The sequence below is a fragment of the Puntigrus tetrazona genome, chromosome 2 (genome assembly GCF_018831695.1).
Source record: "Puntigrus tetrazona isolate hp1 chromosome 2, ASM1883169v1, whole genome shotgun sequence".
Classification (NCBI taxonomy): Eukaryota; Metazoa; Chordata; class Actinopteri; order Cypriniformes; family Cyprinidae; genus Puntigrus; species Puntigrus tetrazona.
Window position 1 is genome coordinate 6,018,946 of NC_056700.1, and position 25,476 is coordinate 6,044,421.

General features: G+C 42.0%; 5 non-coding genes across 5 annotated transcripts; all 5 read left to right on the forward strand.

Annotated features, from left to right (window-relative positions):
- Window positions 1-2,020: 2,020 nt before the first annotated feature.
- Window positions 2,021-2,095, forward strand: trnag-gcc. Its single transcript has one exon. It is a non-coding gene; the product is annotated as a tRNA-Gly (tRNA).
- A 5,833-nt stretch (window positions 2,096-7,928) lies between these two features.
- Window positions 7,929-8,003, forward strand: trnag-gcc. The gene has a single exon. It is a non-coding gene; the product is annotated as a tRNA-Gly (tRNA).
- A 4,417-nt stretch (window positions 8,004-12,420) lies between these two features.
- On the forward strand, window positions 12,421-12,495 carry trnag-gcc. Its single transcript has one exon. It is a non-coding gene; the product is annotated as a tRNA-Gly (tRNA).
- Window positions 12,496-14,457: 1,962 nt separating this feature from the next.
- On the forward strand, window positions 14,458-14,532 carry trnag-gcc. The gene has a single exon. It is a non-coding gene; the product is annotated as a tRNA-Gly (tRNA).
- A 4,828-nt stretch (window positions 14,533-19,360) lies between these two features.
- trnag-gcc lies at window positions 19,361-19,435 on the forward strand. The gene has a single exon. It is a non-coding gene; the product is annotated as a tRNA-Gly (tRNA).
- Window positions 19,436-25,476: the final 6,041 nt, after the last annotated feature.

The following is a 25,476-nucleotide window of genomic DNA, read 5'->3' on the forward strand; positions in this document are numbered from 1 at the left end:
CTGTCCAATTAGCTGCTTTGGGAGCTCCTGTTTACTGCTTGGTTCCTCTCATAACGACCTACAGATAAGAGCTGAAAACAGCTATACCTGTGCTTAGGATTGTAAAACAATGGTCTAACGAAACAGAGACAAACTTACAAACCTGTTTCTCTCTCACCTTTGGGACTGTCTTTGAAGCTGCTGCCACAGAAACGGTAACATCATATATCAGTTTCTGTGAGGACATATGCATTCCTACCAGGACTTATTTAACTTATAACAACGACAAACCATGGTTCACTGGTAAATGAGCGTGCTGTTCTCCAACGGGTTCGCTTCCCAAAATACACAGACTGAACGGAGTGTCTTTCAGGGTTTGACTCTAGCACAATGGCACACCCCGCCCACGTGGCGGTCCTTGGTGGTTCAGTGGTAGAATTCTCGCCTGCCACGCGGAGACCCGGTTCGATTCTCGCCAATGCTGGCAAAACCATTGCCTATGCAGTGGCGGACGAGAACACAACCTGGTTTAGCTCTCCTTAAAATTGAACCTGAAATTAAGTTCTACTCATAAAATACCTGCGAATGTCATTGTTTTTTTTTTTTTAATTTAACATTGGTCAATAATACCTTCCTGATAGAGACTGGAAGAATTCTCGCCTGCCACACGGAAACCCGCACGATTCTCGCCAATTAAAAAAAAAAAAAAAGGTTACCATTATCTCAGAATTGTGAGTCTTTAAAACTCTTCTTAACACTAAAGCATGTTTTGCTTAAGGGACGTTTGTCTTCCTTTTCAGTCACGTGATTCATCAATCTGTCCAACGAGCTGCTTTGGGAGCTCCTGTTTACTGCTTGGTCCATCTCATAACGACCTACAGATAAGAGCTGAAAACAGCTATACCTGTGCTTAGGATTGTAAACAATGGACTAACGAAACAGAGACAACCTTACAAACCTGTTTCTCTCTCACCTTTGGGACTGTCTTTGAAGCTGCTGCCACAGAAACGGTAACATCATATATCAGTTTCTGTGAGGACATATGCATTCCTACCAGGACTTATTTAACTTATAACAACGACAAACCATGGTTCACTGGTAAATGAGCGTGCTGTTCTCTGAAATGAGGTTTCCTTTTTCAGAATTATTAGTCTTTAAAACTCTTCTTAACGCTAAAGCATGTTTTGCTAAAGGGACTTCTCTCTTCCTTTTCGGTCACGTGACTCATCAGTCTGTCCAATTAGCTGCTTTGGGAGCTCCTGTTTACTGCTTGGTTCCTCTCATAACGACTCTACAGATAAGAGCTGAAAACAGCTATACCTGTGCTTAGGATTGTAAAACAATGGACTAACGAAACAGAGACAACCTTACAAACCTGTTTCTCTCACCTTTGGGACTGTCTTTGAAGCTGCTGCCACAGAAACGGTAACATCATATAATCAGTTTCTGTGAGGACATATGCATTCCTACCAGGACTTATTTAACTTATAACAACGACAAACCATGGTTCACTGGTAAATGAGCGTGCTGTTCTCTGAAATGAGGTTTCCTTTTTCAGAATTATTAGTCTTTAAAACTCTTCTTAACGCTTAAAGCATGTTTTGCTAAAGGGACTTCTCTCTTCCTTTTCGGTCACGTGACTCATCAGTCTGTCCAATTAGCTGCTTTGGGAGCTCCTGTTTACTGCTTGGTTCCTCTCATAACGACCTACAGATAAGAGCTGAAAACAGCTATACCTGTGTTTAGGATTGTAAAACAATGGTCTAACGAAACAGAGACAAACTTACAAACCTGTTTCTCTCTCACCTTTGGGACTGTCTCTGAAGCTGCTGCCACAGAAACGGTAACATCATATATCAGTTTCTGTGAGGACATATGCATTCCTACCAGGACTTATTTAACTTATAACAACGACAAACCATGGTTCACTGGTAAATGAGCGTGCTGTTCTCCAACGGGGTTCGCTTCCCAAAATACACAGACTGAACGGAGTGTCTTTCAGGGGTTTGACTCTAGCACAATGGCACACCCCGCCCACGTGGCGGTCCTTGGTGGTTCAGTGGTAGAATTCTCGCCTGCCACGCGGGAGACCCGGGTTCGATTCCCGGCCAATGCTGGCAAAACCATTGCCTATGCAGTGGCGGACGAGAACACAACCTGGTTTAGCTCTCCTTAAAATTGAACCTGAAATTAAGTTCTACTCATAAAATACCTGCGAATGTCATTGTTTTTTTTTTTTTTTCTATTTAACATTGGTCAATAATACCTTCCTGATAGAGACTGGAAGAATTCTCGCTGCGCCACACGGAACCTGTTACCGATTCCCAGCCAATTAAAAAAAAAAAAAAAAAAAATGTTACCATTATTTCAGAATTGTGAGTCTTTAAAACTCTTCTTAACACTAAAGCATGTTTTGCTTAAGGGACGTTCGTCTTCCTTTTCAGTCACGTGATTCATCAGTCTGTCCAATTAGCTGCTTTGGGAGCTCCTGTTTACTGCTTGGTCCATCTCATAACGACCTACAGATAAGAGCTGAAAACAGCTATACCTGTGCTTAGGATTGTAAAACAATGGACTAACGAAACAGAGACAACCTTACAAACCTGTTTCTCTCTCACCTTTGGGACTGTCTTTGAAGCTGCTGCCACAGAAACGGTAACATCATATAATCAGTTTCTGTGAGGACATATGCATTCCTACCAGGACTTATTTAACTTATAACAACGACAAACCATGGTTCACTGGTAAATGAGCGTGCTGTTCTCTGAAATGAGGTTTCCTTTTTTCAGAATTATTAGTCTTTAAAACTCTTCTTAACGCTAAAGCATGTTTTGCTAAAGGGACTTCTCTCTTCCTTTTCGGTCACGTGACTCATCAGTCTGTCCAATTAGCTGCTTTGGGAGCTCCTGTTTACTGCTTTGGTTCCTCTCATAACGACCTACAGATAAGAGCTGAAAACAGCTATACCTGTGCTTAGGATTGTAAAACAATGGTCTAACGAAACAGAGACAAACTTACAAACCTGTTTCTCTCTCACCTTTGGGACTGTCTTTGAAGCTGCTGCCACAGAAACGGTAACATCATATATCAGTTTCTGTGAGGAAATATGCATTCCTACCAGGACTTATTTAACTTATAACAACGACAAACCATGGTTCACTGGTAAATCAGCATGCTGTTCTCCAACGGGGTTCGCTTCCCAAAATACACAGACTGAACAGAGTGTCTTTCAGGGGTTTGACTCTAGCACAATGGCACACCCAGCCCACGTGGCGTTCCTTGGTGGTTCAGTGGTAGAATTCTCACCTGCCACACGGGAAACCCGTTACCGATTCCCGGCCAATTAAAAAAAAAAGATTACCATTATTTCAGAATTGTGAGTCTTTAAAACTATTCTTAACACTAAAGCATGTTTTGCTTAAGGGACGTTCGTCTTCCTTTTCAGTCACGTGATTCATCAGTCTGTCCAACGAGCTGCTTTGGGAGCTCCTGTTTACTGCTTGGTCCATCTCATAACGACCTACAGATAAGAGCTGAAAACAGCTATACCTGTGCTTAGGATTGTAAAACAATGGACTAACGAAACAGAGACAACCTTAAAAACCTGTTTCTCTCTCACCTTTGGGACTGTCTTTGAAGCTGCTGCCACAGAAACGGTAACATCATATAATCAGTTTCTGTGAGGACATATGCATTCCTACCAGGACTTATTTAACTTATAACAACGATAAACCATGGTTCACTGGTAAATGAGCGTGCTGTTCTCTGAAATGAGGTTTCCTTTTTCAGAATTATTAGTCTTTAAAACTCTTCTTAACGCTAAAGCATGTTTTGCTAAAGGGACTTCTCTCTTCCTTTTCGGTCACGTGACTCATCAGTCTGTCCAATTAGCTGCTTTGGGAGCTCCTGTTTACTGCTTGGTTCCTCTCATAACGACCTACAGATAAGAGCTGAAAACAGCTATACCTGTGCTTAGGATTGTAAAACAATGGTCTAACGAAACAGAGACAAACTTACAAACCTGTTTCTCTCTCACCTTTGGGACTGTCTTTGAAGCTGCTGCCACAGAAACGGTAACATCATATATCAGTTTCTGTGAGGACATATGCATTCCTACCAGGACTTATTTAACTTATAACAACGACAAACCATGGTTCACTGGTAAATGAGCGTGCTGTTCTCCAACGGGGTTCGCTTCCCAAAATACACAGACTGAACGGAGTGTCTTTCAGGGTTTGACTCTCTAGCACAATGGCACACCCCGCCCACGTGGCGGTCCTTGGTGGTTCAGTGGTAGAATTCTCTCGCCTGCCACGCTGGAGACCCGGTTCGATTTCCGCCAATGCTGGCAAAACCATTGCCTATGCAGTGGCGGACGAGAACACAACCTGGTTTAGCTCTCCTTAAAATTGAACCTGAAATTAAGTTCTACTCATAAAATACCTGCGAATGTCATTGTTTTTTTTTTTTTAATTTAACATTGGTCAATAATACCTTCCTGATAGAGACTGGAAGAATTCTCGCCTGCCACACGGAAACCCGCACCGATTCTCGCCAATTAAAAAAAAAAAAAAGGTTACCATTATCTCAGAATTGTGAGTCTTTAAACTCTTCTTAACACTAAAGCATGTTTTGCTTAAGGGACGTTTGTCTTCCTTTTCAGTCACGTGATTCATCAATCTGTCCAACGAGCTGCTTTGGGAGCTCCTGTTTACTGCTTGGTCCATCTCATAACGACCTACAGATAAGAGCTGAAAACAGCTATACCTGTGCTTAGGATTGTACAACAATGGACTAACGAAACAGAGACAACCTTACAAACCTGTTTCTCTCTCACCTTTGGGACTGTCTTTGAAGCTGCTGCCACAGAAACGGTAACATCATATATCAGTTTCTGTGAGGACATATGCATTCCTACCAGGACTTATTTAAGTTATAACAACGACAAACCATGGTTCACTGGTAAATGAGCGTGCTGTTCTCTGAAATGAGGTTTCCTTTTTTCAGAATTATTAGTCTTTAAAACTCTTCTTAACGCTAAAGCATGTTTTGCTAAAGGACTTCTCTCTTCCTTTTCGGTCACGTGACTCATCAGTCTGTCCAATTAGCTGCTTTGGGAGCTCCTGTTTATTGCTTGGTTCCTCTCATAACGACCTACAGATAAGAGCTGAAAACAGCTATACCTGTGCTTAGGATTGTAAAACAATGGACTAACGAAACAAAGACAACCTTACAAACCTGTTTCTCTCTCACCTTTGGGACTGTCTTTGAAGCTGCTGCCACAGAAACGGTAACATCATATAATCAGTTTCTGTGAGGACATATGCATTCCTACCAGGACTTATTTAACTTATAACAACGACAAACCATGGTTCACTGGTAAATGAGCGTGCTGTTCTCTGAAATGAGGTTTCCTTTTTTCAGAATTATTAGTCTTTAAAACTCTTCTTAACGCTTAAAGCATGTTTTGCTAAAGGGACTTCTCTCTTCCTTTTCGGTCACGTGACTCATCAGTCTGTCCAATTAGCTGCTTTGGGAGCTCCTGTTTACTGCTTGGTTCCTCTCATAACGACCTACAGATAAGAGCTGAAAACAGCTATACCTGTGTTTAGGATTGTAAAACAATGGTCTAACGAAACAGAGACAAACTTACAAACCTGTTTCTCTCTCACCTTTGGGACTGTCTCTGAAGCTGCTGCCACAGAAACGGTAACATCATATATCAGTTTCTGTGAGGACATATGCATTCCTACCAGGACTTATTTAACTTATAACAACGACAAACCATGGTTCACTGGTAAATGAGCGTGCTGTTCTCCAACGGGTTCGCTTCCCAAAATACACAGACTGAACGGAGTGTCTTTCAGGGTTTGACTCTACCACAATGGCACACCCCGCCCACGTGGCGGTCCTTGGTGGTTCAGTGGTAGAATTCTCGCCTGCCACGCGGAGACCCGGTTCGATTCCCGGCCAATGCTGGCAAAACCATTGCCTATGCAGTGGCGGACGAGAACACAACCTGGTTTAGCTCTCCTTAAAATTGAACCTGAAATTAAGTTCTACTCATAAAATACCTGCGAATGTCATTGTTTTTTTTTTTTTTTAACATTGGTCAATAATACCTTCCTGATAGAGACTGGAAGAATTCTCGCCTGCCACACGGGAACCTGTTACCGATTCCCAGCCAATTAAAAAAAAAAGGTTACCATTATTTCAGAATTGTGAGTCTTTAAAACTCTTCTTAACACTAAAGCATGTTTTGCTTAAGGGACGTTCGTCTTCCTTTTCAGTCACGTGATTCATCAGTCTGTCCAACGAGCTGCTTTGGGAGCTCCTGTTTACTGCTTGGTCCATCTCATAACGACCTACAGATAAGAGCTGAAAACAGCTATACCTGTGCTTAGGATTGTAAAACAATGGACTAACGAAACAGAGACAACCTTACAAACCTGTTTCTCTCTCACCTTTGGGACTGTCTTTGAAGCTGCTGCCACAGAAACGGTAACATCATATAATCAGTTTCTGTGAGGACATATGCATTCCTACCAGGACTTATTTAACTTATAACAACGACAAACCATGGTTCACTGGTAAATGAGCGTGCTGTTCTCTGAAATGAGGTTTCCTTTTTCAGAATTATTAGTCTTTAAAACTCTTCTTAACGCTAAAGCATGTTTTGCTAAAGGGACTTCTCTTCCTTTTCGGTCACGTGACTCATCAGTCTGTCCAATTAGCTGCTTTGGGAGCTCCTGTTTACTGCTTGGTTCCTCTCATAACGACTCTACAGATAAGAGCTGAAAACAGCTATACCTGTGTTTAGGATTGTAAAACAATGGACTAACGAAACAGAGACAACCTTACAAACCTGTTTCTCTCACCTTTGGGACTGTCTTTGAAGCTGCTGCCACAGAAACGGTAACATCATATAATCAGTTTCTGTGAGGACATATGCATTCCTACCAGGACTTATTTAACTTATAACAACGACAAACCATGGTTCACTGGTAAATGAGCGTGCTGTTCTCTGAAATGAGGTTTCCTTTTTTCAGAATTATTAGTCTTTAAAACTCTTCTTAACGCTAAAGCATGTTTTGCTAAAGGGACTTCTCTCTTCCTTTTCGGTCACGTGACTCATCAGTCTGTCCAATTAGCTGCTTTGGGAGCTCCTGTTTACTGCTTGGTTCCTCTCATAACGACTCTACAGATAAGAGCTGAAAACAGCTATACCTGTGTTTAGGATTGTAAAACAATGGTCTAACGAAACAGAGACAAACTTACAAACCTGTTTCTCTCTCACCTTTGGGACTGTCTCTGAAGCTGCTGCCACAGAAACGGTAACATCATATATCAGTTTCTGTGAGGACATATGCATTCCTACCAGGACTTATTTAACTTATAACAACGACAAACCATGGTTCACTGGTAAATGAGCGCTGCTGTTCTCTGAAATGAGGTTTCCTTTTTCAGAATTATTAGTCTTTAAAACTCTTCTTAACGCTAAAGCATGTTTTGCTAAAGGGACTTCTCTCTTCCTTTTCGGTCACGTGACTCATCAGTCTGTCCAATTAGCTGCTTTGGGAGCTCCTGTTTACTGCTTGGTTCCTCTCATAACGACCTACAGATAAGAGCTGAAAACAGCTATACCTGTGTTTAGGATTGTAAAACAATGGTCTAACGAAACAGAGACAAACTTACAAACCTGTTTCTCTCTCACCTTTGGGACTGTCTTTGAAGCTGCTGCCACAGAAACGGTAACATCATATATCAGTTTCTGTGAGGACATATGCATTCCTACCAGGACTTATTTAACTTATAACAACGACAAACCATGGTTCACTGGTAAATGAGCGTGCTGTTCTCCAACGGGGTTCGCTTCCCAAAATACACAGACTGAACGGAGTGTCTTTCAGGGGTTTGACTCTACCACAATGGCACACCCCGCCCACGTGGCGGTCCTTGGTGGTTCAGTGGTAGAATTCTCGCCTGCCACGCGGGAGACCCGGGTTCGATTCCCGGCCAATGCTGGCAAAACCATTGCCTATGCAGTGGCGGACGAGAACACAACCTGGTTTAGCTCTCCTTAAAATTGAACCTGAAATTAAGTTCTACTCATAAAATACCTGCGAATGTCATTGTTTTTTTTTTTTTTTTTAATTTAACATTGGTCAATAATACCTTCCTGATAGAGACTGGAAGAATTTCTCGCTGCCACACGGAAACCCGCTACCGATTCCCGGCCAATTAAAAAAAAAAAAAGGTTACCATTATTTCAGAATTGTGAGTCTTTAAAACTCTTCTTAACACTAAAGCATGTTTTGCTTAAGGGACATTCGTCTTCCTTTTCAGTCACGTGATTCATCAGTCTGTCCAACGAGCTGCTTTGGGAGCTCCTGTTTACTGCTTGGGCCATCTCATAACGACCTACAGATAAGAGCTGAAAACAGCTATACCTGTGCTTAGGATTGTAAAACAATGGACTAACGAAACAGAGACAACCTTACAAACCTGTTTCTCTCTCACCTTTGGGACTGTCTTTGAAGCTGCTGCCACAGAAACGGTAACATCATATAATCAGTTTCTGTGAGGACATATGCATTCCTACCAGGACTTATTTAACTTATAACAACGACAAACCATGGTTCACTGGTAAATGAGCGTGCTGTTCTCTGAAATGAGGTTTCCTTTTATCAGAATTATTAGTCTTTAAAACTCTTCTTAACGCTAAAGCATGTTTTGCTAAAGGGACTTCTCTCTTCCTTTTCGGTCACGTGACTCATCAGTCTGTCCAATTAGCTGCTTTGGGAGCTCCTGTTTACTGCTTGGTTCCTCTCATAACGACTCCACAGATAAGAGCTGAAAACAGCTATACCTGTGTTTAGGATTGTAAAACAATGGTCTAACGAAACAGAGACAAACTTACAAACCTGTTTCTCTCTCTCACCTTTGGGACTGTCTTTGAAGCTGCTGCCACAGAAACGGTAACATCATATATCAGTTTCTGTGAGGACATATGCATTCCTACCAGGACTTATTTAACTTATAACAACGACAAACCATGGTTCACTGGTAAATGAGCGTGTGCTGTTCTCCAACGGGGTTCGCTTCCCAAAATACACAGACTGAACGGAGTGTCTTTCAGGGGTTTGACTCTACCACAATGGCACACCCCGCCCACGTGGCGGTCCTTGGTGGTTCAGTGGTAGAATTCTCGCCTGCCACGCGGAGACCCGGTTCGATTCCCGCCAATGCTGGCAAAACCATTGCCTATGCAGTGGCGGACGAGAACACAACCTGGTTTAGCTCTCCTTAAAATTGAACCTGAAATTAAGTTCTACTCATAAAATACCTGCGAATGTCATTGTTTTTTTTTTTTAATTTAACATTGGTCAATAATACCTTCCTGATAGAGACTGGAAGAATTCTCGCTTCGCCACACGGAACCCGCTACGATTCCCGCCAATTAATTAAAAAAAGGTTACCATTATTTCAGAATTGTGAGTCTTTAAAACTCTTCTTAACACTAAAGCATGTTTTGCTTAAGGGATATTCGTCTTCCTTTTCAGGCACGTGATTCATCAGTCTGTCCAACGAGCTGCTTTGGGAGCTCCTGTTTACTGCTTGGTCCATCTCATAACGACCTACAGATAAGAGCTGAAAACAGCTATACCTGTGCTTAGGATTGTAAAACAATGGACTAACGAAACAGAGACAACCTTACAAACCTGTTTCTCTCTCACCTTTGGGACTGTCTTTGAAGCTGCTGCCACAGAAACGGTAACATCATATAATCAGTTTCTGTGAGGACATATGCATTCCTACCAGGACTTATTTAACTTATAACAACGACAAACCATGGTTCACTGGTAAATGAGCGTGCTGTTCTCTGAAATGAGGTTTCTTTTTCAGAATTATTAGTCTTTAAAACTCTTCTTAACGCTAAAGCATGTTTTGCTAAAGGGACTTCTCCTTTCCTTTTCGGTCACGTGACTCATCAGTCTGTCCAATTAGCTGCTTTGGGAGCTCCTGTTTACTGCTTGGTTCTCTCTCATAACGACTCTACAGATAAGAGCTGAAAACAGCTATACCTGTGTTTAGGATTGTAAAACAATGGACTAACGAAACAGAGACAACCTTACAAACCTGTTTCTCTCTCACCTTTGGGACTGTCTTTGAAGCTGCTGCCACAGAAACGGTAACATCATATAATCAGTTTCTGTGAGGACATATGCATTCCTACCAGGACTTATTTAACTTATAACAACGACAAACCATGGTTCACTGGTAAATGAGCGTGCTGTTCTCTGAAATGAGGTTTCCTTTTTTCAGAATTATTAGTCTTTAAAACTCTTCTTAACGCTAAAGCATGTTTTGCTAAAGGGACTTCTCTCTTCCTTTTCAGTCACGTGACTCATCAGTCTGTCCAATTAGCTGCTTTGGGAGCTCCTGTTTACTGCTTGGTTCCTCTCATAACGACTCTACAGATAAGAGCTGAAAACAGCTATACCTGTGTTTAGGATTGTAAAACAATGGTCTAACGAAACAGAGACAAACTTACAAACCTGTTTCTCTCTCACCTTTGGGACTGTCTCTGAAGCTGCTGCCACAGAAACGGTAACATCATATATCAGTTTCTGTGAGGACATATGCATTCCTACCAGGACTTATTTAACTTATAACAACGACAAACCATGGTTCACTGGTAAATGAGCGTGCTGTTCTCTGAAATGAGGTTTCCTTTTTTCAGAATTATTAGTCTTTAAAACTCTTCTTAACGCTAAAGCATGTTTTGCTAAAGGGACTTCTCTCTTCCTTTTCGGTCACGTGACTCATCAGTCTGTCCAATTAGCTGCTTTGGGAGCTCCTGTTTACTGCTTGGTTCCTCTCATAACGACCTACAGATAAGAGCTGAAAACAGCTATACCTGTGTTTAGGATTGTAAAACAATGGTCTAACGAAACAGAGACAAACTTACAAACCTGTTTCTCTCTCACCTTTGGGACTGTCTTTGAAGCTGCTGCCACAGAAACGGTAACATCATATATCAGTTTCTGTGAGGACATATGCATTCCTACCAGGACTTATTTAACTTATAACAACGACAAACCATGGTTCACTGGTAAATGAGCGTGCTGTTCTCCAACGGGGTTCGCTTCCCAAAATACACAGACTGAACGGAGTGTCTTTCAGGGGTTTGACTCTACCACAATGGCACACCCCGCCCACGTGGCGGTCCTTGGTGGTTCAGTGGTAGAATTCTCGCCTGCCACGCGGAGACCCGGTTCGATTCCCGCCAATGCTGGCAAAACCATTGCCTATGCAGTGGCGGACGAGAACACAACCTGGTTTAGCTCTCCTTAAAATTGAACCTGAAATTAAGTTCTACTCATAAAATACCTGCGAATGTCATTGTTTTTTTTTTTTAATTTAACATTGGTCAATAATACCTTCCTGATAGAGACTGGAAGAATTCTCGCTTCGCCACACGGAAACCCGCACCGATTCCCGCCAATTAAAAAAAAAAAAAAAAAGTTACCATTATTTCAGAATTGTGAGTCTTTAAAACTCTTCTTAACACTAAATCATGTTTTGCTTAAGGGACATTCGTCTTCCTTTTCAGTCACGTGATTCATCAGTCTGTCCAACGAGCTGCTTTGGGAGCTCCTGTTTACTGCTTGGGCCATCTCATGACGACCTACAGATAAGAGCTGAAAACAGCTATACCTGTGCTTAGGATTGTAAAACAATGGACTAACGAAACAGAGACAACCTTACAAACCTGTTTCTCTCTCACCTTTGGGACTGTCTTTGAAGCTGCTGCCACAGAAACGGTAACATCATATAATCAGTTTCTGTGAGGACATATGCATTCCTACCAGGACTTATTTAACTTATAACAACGACAAACCATGGTTCACTGGTAAATGAGCGTGCTGTTCTCTGAAATGAGGTTTCCTTTTTCAGAATTATTAGTCTTTAAAACTCTTCTTAACGCTAAAGCATGTTTTGCTAAAGGGACTTCTCTTCCTTTTCGGTCACGTGACTCATCAGTCTGTCCAATTAGCTGCTTTGGGAGCTCCTGTTTACTGCTTGGTTCCTCTCATAACGACCTACAGATAAGAGCTGAAAACAGCTATACCTGTGTTTAGGATTGTAAAACAATGGTCTAACGAAACAGAGACAAACTTACAAACCTGTTTCTCTCTCACCTTTGGGACTGTCTTTGAAGCTGCTGCCACAGAAACGGTAACATCATATATCAGTTTCTGTGAGGACATATGCATTCCTACCAGGACTTATTTAACTTATAACAATGACAAACCATGGTTCACTGGTAAATGAGCGTGCTGTTCTCCAACGGGGTTCGCTTCCCAAAATACACAGACTGAACGGAGTGTCTTTCAGGGGTTTGACTCTACCACAATGGCACACCCCGCCCACGTGGCGGTCCTTGGTGGTTCAGTGGTAGAATTCTCGCCTGCCACGCGGGAGACCCGGGTTCGATTCCCGGCCAATGCTGGCAAAACCATTGCCTATGCAGTGGCGGACGAGAACACAACCTGGTTTAGCTCTCCTTAAAATTGAACCTGAAATTAAGTTCTACTCATAAAATACCTGCGAATGTCATTGTTTTTTTTTTAATTTAACATTGGTCAATAATACCTTCCTGATAGAGACTGGAAGAATTCTCGCCTGCCACACGGGAACCCGTTACGATTCCCGCCAATTAAAAAAAAAAAGGTTACCATTATTTCAGAATTGTGAGTCTTTAAAACTCTTCTTAACACTAAAGCATGTTTTGCTTAAGGGATATTCGCCTTCCTTTTCAGGCACGTGATTCATCAGTCTGTCCAACGAGCTGCTTTGGGAGCTCCTGTTTACTGCTTGGGCCATCTCATAACGACTCTACAGATAAGAGCTGAAAACAGCTATACCTGTGCTTAGGATTGTAAAACAATGGACTAACGAAACAGAGACAACCTTACAAACCTGTTTCTCTCTCACCTTTGGGACTGTCTTTGAAGCTGCTGCCACAGAAACGGTAACATCATATAATCAGTTTCTGTGAGGACATATGCATTCCTACCAGGACTTATTTAACTTATAACAACGACAAACCATGGTTCACTGGTAAATGAGCGTGCTGTTCTCTGAAATGAGGTTTCTTTTTCAGAATTATTAGTCTTTAAAATCTTCTTAACGCTAAAGCATGTTTTGCTAAAGGGACTTCTCTCCTTTTCGGTCACGTGACTCATCAGTCTGTCCAATTAGCTGCTTTGGGAGCTCCTGTTTACTGCTTGGTTCCTCTCATAACGACTCTACAGATAAGAGCTGAAAACAGCTATACCTGTGTTTAGGATTGTAAAACAATGGACTAACGAAACAGAGACAACCTTACAAACCTGTTTCTCTCTCACCTTTGGGACTGTCTTTGAAGCTGCTGCCACAGAAACGGTAACATCATATAATCAGTTTCTGTGAGGACATATGCATTCCTACCAGGACTTATTTAACTTATAACAACGACAAACCATGGTTCACTGGTAAATGAGCGTGCTGTTCTCTGAAATGAGGTTTCCTTTTTTCAGAATTATTAGTCTTTAAACTCTTTCTTAACGCTAAAGCATGTTTGCTAAAGGACTTCTCTTCCTTTTCAGTCACGTGACTCATCAGTCTGTCCAATTAGCTGCTTTGGGAGCTCCTGTTTACTGCTTGGTTCCTCTCATAACGACCTACAGATAAGAGCTGAAAACAGCTATACCTGTGTTTAGGATTGTAAAACAATGGTCTAACGAAACAGAGACAAACTTACAAACCTGTTTCTCTCTCACCTTTGGGACTGTCTCTGAAGCTGCTGCCACAGAAACGGTAACATCATATATCAGTTTCTGTGAGGACATATGCATTCCTACCAGGACTTATTTAACTTATAACAACGACAAACCATGGTTCACTGGTAAATGAGCGTGCTGTTCTCTGAAATGAGGTTTCCTTTTTTCAGAATTATTAGTCTTTAAAACTCTTCTTAACGCTAAAGCATGTTTTGCTAAAGGGACTTCTCTCTTCCTTTTCGGTCACGTGACTCATCAGTCTGTCCAATTAGCTGCTTTGGGAGCTCCTGTTTACTGCTTGGTTCCTCTCATAACGACCTACAGATAAGAGCTGAAAACAGCTATACCTGTGTTTAGGATTGTAAAACAATGGTCTAACGAAACAGAGACAAACTTACAAACCTGTTTCTCTCTCACCTTTGGGACTGTCTTTGAAGCTGCTGCCACAGAAACGGTAACATCATATATCAGTTTCTGTGAGGACATATGCATTCCTACCAGGACTTATTTAACTTATAACAACGACAAACCATGGTTCACTGGTAAATGAGCGTGCTGTTCTCCAACGGGTTCGCTTCCCAAATACACAGACTGAACGGAGTGTCTTTCAGGGGTTTGACTCTACCACAATGGCACACCCGCCCACGTGGCGGTCCTTGGTGGTTCAGTGGTAGAATTCTCGCCTGCCACGCGGGAGACCCGGGTTCGATTCCCGGCCAATGCTGGCAAAACCATTGCCTATGCAGTGGCGGACGAGAACACAACCTGGTTTAGCTCTCCTTAAAATTGAACCTGAAATTAAGTTCTACTCATAAAATACCTGCGAATGTCATTGTTTTTTTTTTTTTTTTTAATTTAACATTGGTCAATAATACCTTCCTGATAGAGACTGGAAGAATTCTCGCTTGCCACACGGAACCCGCACGATTCCCGCCAATTAAAAAAAAAAAAAAAGGTTACCATTATTTCAGAATTGTGAGTCTTTAAAACTCTTCTTAACACTAAAGCATGTTTTGCTTAAGGGACATTCGTCTTCCTTTTCAGGCACGTGATTCATCAGTCTGTCCAACGAGCTGCTTTGGGAGCTCCTGTTTACTGCTTGGGCCATCTCATAACGACTCTACAGATAAGAGCTGAAAACAGCTATACCTGTGCTTAGGATTGTAAAACAATGGACTAACGAAACAGAGACAACCTTACAAACCTGTTTCTCTCTCACCTTTGGGACTGTCTTTGAAGCTGCTGCCACAGAAACGGTAACATCATATAATCAGTTTCTGTGAGGACATATGCATTCCTACCAGGACTTATTTAACTTATAACAACGATAAAACCATGGTTCACTGGTAAATGAGCGTGCTGTTCTCTGAAATGAGGTTTCTTTTTTCAGAATTATTAGTCTTTAAAACTCTTCTTAACGCTAAAGCATGTTTTGCTAAAGGGACTTCTCTCTTCCTTTTCGGTCACGTGACTCATCAGTCTGTCCAATTAGCTGCTTTGGGAGCTCCTGTTTACTGCTTGGTTCCTCTCATAACGACCTACAGATAAGAGCTGAAAACAGCTATACCTGTGTTTAGGATTGTAAAACAATGGACTAACGAAACAGAGACAACCTTACAAACCTGTTTCTCTCTCACCTTTGGGACTGTCTTTGAAGCTGCTGCCACAGAAACGGTAACATCATATAATCAGTTTCTGTGAGGACATATGCATTCCTACCAGGACTTATTTAACTTATAACAACGACAAACCATGGTTCACTGGTAAATGAGCGTGCTGTTCTCTGAAATGAGGTTTCCTTTTTTCAGAATTATTAGTCTTTAAAACTCTTCTTAACGCTAAAGCATGTTTTGCTAAAGGGACTTCTCTCTTCCTTTTCAGTCACGTGACTCATCAGTCTGTCCAATTAGCTGCTTTGGGAGCTCCTGTTTACTGCTTGGTTCCTCTCATAACGACCTACAGATAAGAGCTGAAAACAGCTATACCTGTGTTTAGGATTGTAAAACAATGGTCTAACGAAACAGAGACAAACTTACAAACCTGTTTCTCTCTCACCTTTGGGACTGTCTCTGAAGCTGCTGCCACAGAAACGGTAACATCATATATCAGTTTCTGTGAGGACATATGCATTCCTACCAGGACTTATTTAACTTATAACAACGACAAACCATGGTTCACTGGTAAATGAGCGTGTTGTTCTCTGAAATGAGGTTTCCTTTTTCAGAATTATTAGTCTTTAAAACTCTTCTTAACGCTAAAGCATGTTTTGCTAAAGGGACTTCTCTCTTCCTTTTCGGTCACGTGACTCATCAGTCTGTCCAATTAGCTGCTTTGGGAGCTCCTGTTTACTGCTTGGTTCCTCTCATAACGACTCCACAGATAAGAGCTGAAAACAGCTATACCTGTGCTTAGGATTGTAAAACAATGGTCTAACGAAACAGAGACAAACTTACAAACCTGTTTCTCTCTCACCTTTGGGACTGTCTTTGAAGCTGCTGCCACAGAAACGGTAACATCATATATCAGTTTCTGTGAGGACATATGCATTCCTACCAGGACTTATTTAACTTATAACAACGACAAACCATGGTTCACTGGTAAATGAGCGTGCTGTTCTCCAACGGGTTCGCTTCCCAAAATACACAGACTGAACGGAGTGTCTTTCAGGGTTTGACTCTACCACAATGGCACACCCCGCCCACGTGGCTGTCTTTGGTGGTTCAGTGGTAGAATTCTCGCCTGCCACGCGGAGACCCGGTTCGATTCCCGCCAATGCTGGCAAAACCATTGCCTATGCAGTGGCGGACGAGAACACAACCTGGTTTAGCTCTCCTTAAAATTGAACCTGAAATTAAGTTCTACTCATAAAATACCTGCGAATGTCATTGTTTTTTTTTTTTATTTAACATTGGTCAATAATACCTTCCTGATAGAGACTGGAAGAATTCTCGCTGCCACACGGAAACCCGCTACGATTCCCGCCAATTAAAAAAAAAAAGGTTACCATTATTTCAGAATTGTGAGTCTTTAAAACTCTTCTTAACACTAAAGCATGTTTTGCTTAAGGGACATTCGTCTTCCTTTTCAGGCACGTGATTGATCAGTCTGTCCAACGAGCTGCTTTGGGAGCTCCTGTTTACTGCTTGGGCCATCTCATAACAACCTACAGATAAGAGCTGAAAACAGCTATACCTGTGCTTAGGATTGTAAAACAATGGACTAACGAAACAGAGACAACCTTACAAACCTGTTTCTCTCTCACCTTTGGGACTGTCTTTGAAGCTGCTGCCACAGAAACGGTAACATCATATAATCAGTTTCTGTGAGGAGGATATGCATTCCTACCAGGACTTATTTAACTTATAACAACGACAAACCATGGTTCACTGGTAAATGAGCGTGCTGTTCTCTGAAATGAGGTTTTTTTTTCAGAATTATTAGTCTTTAAAACTCTTCTTAACGCTTAAAGCATGTTTTGCTAAAGGGACTTCTCTCTTCCTTTTCGGTCACGTGACTCATCAGTCTGTCCAATTAGCTGCTTTGGGAGCTCCTGTTTACTGCTTGGTTCCTCTCATAACGACTCTACAGATAAGAGCTGAAAACAGCTATACCTGTGCTTAGGATTGTAAAACAATGGTCTAACGAAACAGAGACAAACTTACAAACCTGTTTCTCTCTCACCTTTGGGACTGTCTTTGAAGCTGCTGCCACAGAAACGGTAACATCATATATCAGTTTCTGTGAGGACATATGCATTCCTACCAGGACTTATTTAACTTATAACAACGACAAACCATGGTTCACTGGTAAATGAGCGTGCTGTTCTCCAACGGGGTTCGCTTCCCAAAATACACAGACTGAACGGAGTGTCTTTCAGGGGTTTGACTCTAGCACAATGGCACACCCGCCCACGTGGCGGTCCTTGGTGGTTCAGTGGTAGAATTCTCGCCTGCCACGCGGAGACCCGGGTTCGATTCCCGCCAATGCTGGCAAAACCATTGCCTATGCAGTGGCGGACAAGAACACAACCTGGTTTAGCTCTCCTTAAAATTGAACCTGAAATTAAGTTCTACTCATAAAATACCTGCGAATGTCATTGTTTTTTTTTTTTTTTTAATTTAACATTGGTCAATAATACCTTCCTGATAGAGACTGGAAGAATTCTCGCCGCCACACGGAACCCGCTACCGATTCCCGCCAATTAAAAAAAAAAAAAAGGTTACCATTATTTCAGAATTGTGAGTCTTTAAAACTCTTCTTAACACTCTTCTTAACACTTTGCTTAAGGGACGTTCTGCCTTCCTTTTCAGTCACGTGATTCATCAGTCTGTCCAACGAGCTGCTTTGGGAGCTCCTGTTTACTGCTTGGTCCATCTCATAACGACTCTACAGATAAGAGCTGAAAACAGCTATATCTGTGCTTAGGATTGTAAAACAATGGACTAACGAAACAGAGACAACCTTACAAACCTGTTTCTCTCTCACCTTTGGGACTGTCTTTGAAGCTGCTGCCACAGAAACGGTAAAATCATATAATCAGTTTCTGTGAGGACATATGCATTCCTACCAGGACTTATTTAACTTATAACAACGACAAACCATGGTTCACTGGTAAATGAGCGTGCTGTTCTCTGAAATGAGGTTTCCTTTTTTCAGAATTGTGAGTCTTTAAAACTCTTCTTAACACTAAAGCATGTTTTGCTTAAGGGACGTTCGTCTTCCTTTTCAGTCACGTGATTCATCAGTCTGTCCAACGAGCTGCTTTGGGAGCTCCTGTTTACTGCTTGGTCCATCTCATAACGACTCTACAGATAAGAGCTGAAAACAGCTATACCTGTGCTTAGGATTGTAAAACAATGGACTAACGAAACAGAGACAACCTTACAAACCTGTTTCTCTCTCACCTTTGGGACTGTCTTTGAAGCTGCTGCCACAGAAACGGTAACATCATATAATCAGTTTCTGTGAGGACATATGCATTCCTACCAGGACTTATTTAACTTATAACAACGACAAACCATGGTTCACTGGTAAATGAGCGTGCTGTTCTCTGAAATGAGGTTTTTTTTCAGAATTATTAGTCTTTAAAACTCTTCTTAACGCTAAAGCATGTTTTGCTAAAGGGACTTCTCTTCCTTTTCGGTCACGTGACTCATCAGTCTGTCCAATTAGCTGCTTTGGGAGCTCCTGTTTACTGCTTGGTTCCTCTCATAACGACCTACAGATAAGAGCTGAAAACAGCTATACCTGTGCTTAGGATTGTAAAACAATGGTCTAACGAAACAGAGACAAACTTACAAACCTGTTTCTCTCTCACCTTTGGGACTGTCTCTGAAGCTGCTGCCACAGAAACGGTAACATCATATATCAGTTTCTGTGAGGACATATGCATTCCTACCAGGACTTATTTAACTTATAACAACGACAAACCATGGTTCACTGGTAAATGAGCGTGCTGTTCTCCAACGGGGTTCGCTTCCCAAAATACACAGACTGAACGGAGTGTCTTTCAGGGGTTTGACTCTACCACAATGGCACACCCCGCCCACGTGGCGGTCCTTGGTGGTTCAGTGGTAGAATTCTCGCCTGCCACGCGGGAGACCCGGGTTCGATTCCCGGCCAATGCTGGCAAAACCATTGCCTATGCAGTGGCGGACGAGAACACAACCTGGTTTAGCTCTCCTTAAAATTGAACCTGAAATTAAGTTCTACTCATAAAATACCTGCGAATGTCATTGTTTTTTTTTTTTTTTTTAACATTGGTCAATAATACCTTCCTGATAGAGACTGGAAGAATTCTCGCCTGCCACACGGGAAACCCGTACTTCGATTCCCGCCAATTAAAAAAAAAGGTTACCATTATTTCAGAATTGTGAGTCTTTAAAACTCTTCTTAACACTAAATCATGTTTTGCTTAAGGGACATCTCGTCTTCCTTTTCAGTCACGTGATTCATCAGTCTGTCCAACGAGCTGCTTTGGGAGCTCCTGTTTACTGCTTGGGCCATCTCATGACGACTCCACAGATAAGAGCTGAAAACAGCTATACCTGTGCTTAGGATTGTAAAACAATGGACTAACGAAAGAGAGACAACCTTACAAACCTGTTTCTCTCTCACCTTTGGGACTGTCTTTGAAGCTGCTGCCACAGAAACGGTAACATCATATAATCAGTTTCTGTGAGGACATATGCATTCCTACCAGGACTTATTTAACTTATAACAACGACAAACCATGGTTCACTGGTAAATGAGCGTGCTGTTCTCTGAAATGAGGTTTCCTTTTTTCAGAATTATTAGTCTTTAAAACTCTTCTTAACGCTAAAGCATGTTTTGCTAAAGGGACTTCTCTCTTCCTTTTCGGTCACGTGACTCATCAGTCTGTCCAATTAGCTGCTTTGGGAGCTCCTGTTTACTGCTTGGTTCCTCTCATAACGACCTACAGATAAGAGCTGAAAACAGCTATACCTGTGTTTAGGATTGTAAAACAATGGTCTAACGAAACAGAAACAAACTTACAAACCTGTTTCTCTCTCACCTTTGGGACTGTCTTTGAAGCTGCTGCCACAGAAACGGTAACATCATATATCAGTTTCTGTGAGGACATATGCATTCCTACCAGGACTTATTTAACTTATAACAATGACAAACCATGGTTCACTGGTAAATGAGCGTGCTGTTCTCCAACGGGGTTCGCTTCCCAAAATACACAGACTGAACGGAGTGTCTTTCAGGGGTTTGACTCTACCACAATGGCACACCCGCCCACGTGGCGGTCCTTGGTGGTTCAGTGGTAGAATTCTCGCCTGCCACGCGGAGACCCGGTTCGATTCCCGCCCAATGCTGGCAAAACCATTGCCTATGCAGTGGCGGACGAGAACACAACCTGGTTTAGCTCTCCTTAAAATTGAACCTGAAATTAAGTTCTACTCATAAAATAGCTGCGAATGTCATTGTTTTTTTTTAATTTAACATTGGTCAATAATACCTTCCTGATAGAGACTGGAAGAATTCTCGCCTGCCACACGGGAACCCGCTACTGATTCCCGCCAATTAAAAAAAAAAAAAAAAAAGGTTACCATTATTTCAGAATTGTGAGTCTTTAAAACTCTTCTTAACACTAAAGCATGTTTTGCTTAAGGGACATTCGTCTTCCTTTTCAGTCACGTGATTCATCAGTCTGTCCAACGAGCTGCTTTGGGAGCTCCTGTTTACTGCTTGGGCCATCTCATAACGACTCTACAGATAAGAGCTGAAAACAGCTATACCTGTGCTTAGGATTGTAAAACAATGGACTAACGAAACAGAGACAACCTTACAAACCTGTTTCTCTCTCACCTTTGGGACTGTCTTTGAAGCTGCTGCCACAGAAACGGTAACATCATATAATCAGTTTCTGTGAGGACATATGCATTCCTACCAGGACTTATTTAACTTATAACAACGACAAACCATGGTTCACTGGTAAATGAGCGTGCTGTTCTCTGAAATGAGGTTTCCTTTTTCAGAATTATTAGTCTTTAAAACTCTTCTTAACGCTAAAGCATGTTTTGCTAAAGGGACTTCTCTCTTCCTTTTCGGTCACGTGACTCATCAGTCTGTCCAATTAGCTGCTTTGGGAGCTCCTGTTTACTGCTTGGTTCCTCTCATAACGACCTACAGATAAGAGCTGAAAACAGCTATACCTGTGTTTAGGATTGTAAAACAATGGACTAACGAAACAGAGACAACCTTACAAACCTGTTTCTCTCTCACCTTTGGGACTGTCTTTGAAGCTGCTGCCACAGAAACGGTAACATCATATAATCAGTTTCTGTGAGGACATATGCATTCCTACCAGGACTTATTTAACTTATAACAACGACAAACCATGGTTCACTGGTAAATGAGCGTGCTGTTCTCTGAAATGAGGTTTCCTTTTTTCAGAATTATTAGTCTTTAAAACTCTTCTTAACGCTAAAGCATGTTTTGCTAAAGGGACTTCTCTCTTCCTTTTCAGTCACGTGACTCATCAGTCTGTCCAATTAGCTGCTTTGGGAGCTCCTGTTTACTGCTTGGTTCCTCTCATAACGACTCTACAGATAAGAGCTGAAAACAGCTATACCTGTGTTTAGGATTGTAAAACAATGGTCTAACGAAACAGAGACAAACTTACAAACCTGTTTCTCTCTCACCTTTGGGACTGTCTCTGAAGCTGCTGCCACAGAAACGGTAACATCATATATCAGTTTCTGTGAGGACATATGCATTCCTACCAGGACTTATTTAACTTATAACAACGACAAACCATGGTTCACTGGTAAATGAGCGTGCTGTTCTCTGAAATGAGGTTTCCTTTTTCAGAATTATTAGTCTTTAAAACTCTTCTTAACGCTTAAAGCATGTTTTGCTAAAGGGACTTCTCTCTTCCTTTTCGGTCACGTGACTCATCAGTCTGTCCAATTAGCTGCTTTGGGAGCTCCTGTTTACTGCTTGGTTCCTCTCATAACGACCTACAGATAAGAGCTGAAAACAGCTATACCTGTGTTTAGGATTGTAAAACAATGGTCTAACGAAACAGAGACAAACTTACAAACCTGTTTCTCTCTCACCTTTGGGACTGTCTTTGAAGCTGCTGCCACAGAAACGGTAACATCATATATCAGTTTCTGTGAGGACATATGCATTCCTACCAGGACTTATTTAACTTATAACAATGACAAACCATGGTTCACTGGTAAATGAGCGTGCTGTTCTCCAACGGGGTTCGCTTCCCAAAATACACAGACTGAACGGAGTGTCTTTCAGGGTTTGACTCTACCACAATGGCACACCCGCCCACGTGGCGGTCCTTGGTGGTTCAGTGGTAGAATTCTCGCCTGCCACGCGGGAGACCCGGTTCGATTCCGCCAATGCTGGCAAAACCATTGCCTATGCAGTGGCGGACGAGAACACAACCTGGTTTAGCTCTCCTTAAAATTGAACCTGAAATTAAGTTCTACTCATAAAATACCTGCGAATGTCATTGTTTTTTTTTTTAATTTAACATTGGTCAATAATACCTTCCTGATAGAGACTGGAAGAATTCTCGCTGCCACACGGAACCCGTTACATCGATTCCCGCCAATTAAAAAAAAAAAGGTTACCATTATTTCAGAATTGTGAGTCTTTAAAACTCTTCTTAACACTAAAGCATGTTTTGCTTAAGGGACATTCGTCTTCCTTTTCAGGCACGTGATTCATCAGTCTGTCCAACGAGCTGCTTTGGGAGCTCCTGTTTACTGCTTGGGCCATCTCATAACGACTCTACAGATAAGAGCTGAAAACAGCTATACCTGTGCTTAGGATTGTAAAACAATGGACTAACGAAACAGAGACAACCTTACAAACCTGTTTCTCTCTCACCTTTGGGACTGTCTTTGAAGCTGCTGCCACAGAAACGGTAACATCATATAATCAGTTTCTGTGAGGACATATGCATTCCTACCAGGACTTATTTAACTTATAACAACGATAAACCATGGTTCACTGGTAAATGAGCGTGCTGTTCTCTGAAATGAGGTTTCCTTTTTCAGAATTATTAGTCTTTAAAACTCTTCTTAACGCTAAAGCATGTTTTGTCAAAGGGACTTCTCTCTTCCTTTTCGGTCACGTGACTCATCAGTCTGACCAATTAGCTGCTTTGGGAGCCCTGTTTACTGCTTGGTTCTCTCATAACGACCTACAGATAAGAGCTGAAAACAGCTATACCTGTGCTTGACTGTAAAACAATGGTCTAACGGGAAACAGAGACAAACTTCTACAAACCTGTTTCTCCCACCTTTGGGACTGTCTTTGAAGCTGCTGCCACAGAAACGGTAACATCATATATCAGCTGCCGGGTGAGGAATATGCATTCCACTTCAGACTTATTTAACTTATGCACAACGATAAAACCATGGTTCACTGGTAAATGAGCATGTTGCTCTCCAACGGCTCGCTTCCCAAAATACACAGACTGAACGGAGTGTCTTTCAGGGTTTGACTCTAGCACAATGGCACACCCCGCCCACGTGGCGGTCCTTGGTGGTTCAGTGGTAGAATTCTCGCCTGCCACGCTGAGACCCGGGTTCGATTCCCGCCACTGCTGGCAGAACCATTGCTCCATGCAGGGCGGACGAGAACACAAACCTGGTTTAGCTGTCCCAAATTGAACCTGAAATTCAAGTTCTACTCATAAAATACCTGCGAATGTCATTGTTTTTTTTTTACTTTAACATTGGTCAATAATACTTTCCTCCTGATAGAGACTGAAGAATTCTCGCTGCCACACGGGAACCCTACCGATTCCCGCCAATTAAAAAAAGGTTACCATTATTTCAGAATTGTGAGTCTATAAAACTCTTCTTAACACTAAAGCATGTTTTGCTTAAGGAACTTTCGCTCTTCCTTTTCAGTCACGCATTCATCAGTCTGTCCAACGAGCTGCTTTGGGAGCCCTGTTTACTGTGGCTTGGTCCATTCATAACGACTACAGATAAGAGCTGAAAACAGCTACCTGTGCTTAGGATTGTAAAACAATGGACTAACAAAACAGAGAGACACCCATAAACCTGTTTCTTCTCCTACCTGGGACTGTCTTGAAGCTGCCACAGAAACGGTAACATCATATAATCAGTTTCTGTGGAGGACATATGCATTCCTACCAGGACTTATTTAACTTATAACAACGACAAACCATGGTTCACTGGTAAATGAGCTGCTGTTCTCTGAAATGAGTTTCCTTTTTCAGAATTATTAAATTTTTAAACTCTTCGTAGGCCAAAGCATGTTTTGCTGTATGACTTCTTCTCTCTTCCTTTTCGGTCACGTGACTCATCAGTCTGTCCAATTAGCTGATTTGGGAGCCCTGTTTACTGCTTGGCTCTCCCCATAACGACCTACAGATAAGAGCTGAAAACAGCTATACCTGTGCTTAGATTGTAAAACAATGGTCTAAATTTAAACAGAAACAAACTTACAAACCTGTTTCTCTCTCTTACCTTGGGACTGGTTCAGCTGCCGCCACAGAAACGGTAACATCATATATCAGTTTCCCTGTGAGGAAATATGCATTCCTACCAGGACTTATTTAACTTATAACAACGACAAACCATGGTTCACTGGGTAAATGAGCGCATGTTCTCCAACGGGTTCGCCTCCCAAAATACAGACTGAACGATGTCTTCAGGGGCCTAATTTCAGCACAATGGCACACCCCGCCCACGTGGCGGTCTTTGTGTTCAGTGGTAGACCTCGCCTGCTACGCGGGAGACCTGGTTCAATTCCCACAATGCTGGCAAAACGCATTGCCTATGCAGTGGCGACGAGAACACAACCTGGTTTAGCTCTCCCAAAATTGAACCTGAAATTAAGTTCTACCTATAAAATACCTGCGACGTCATTACTTTTTAACTTAATGATTGGTCAATAATATCTTCCTGATAGAGACTGGAAGAATTCTCGCTTCGCCAAGCACGGAACCTATACTACCCCGCCAATTAAAAAAAAAAAAAGGTTACCATTATTCCAGACCAGGAGTCTTTAAACCTTCTTAACACTCAGCATGTTGTGCTTATGGACGTTCGCCTTCCTTTTCAGTCACGCCGATTCATCAGTCTGTCCAACGCAGCCGTTTTGGGAGCCCTACTTACTAAGTTTCTTACATCTTATC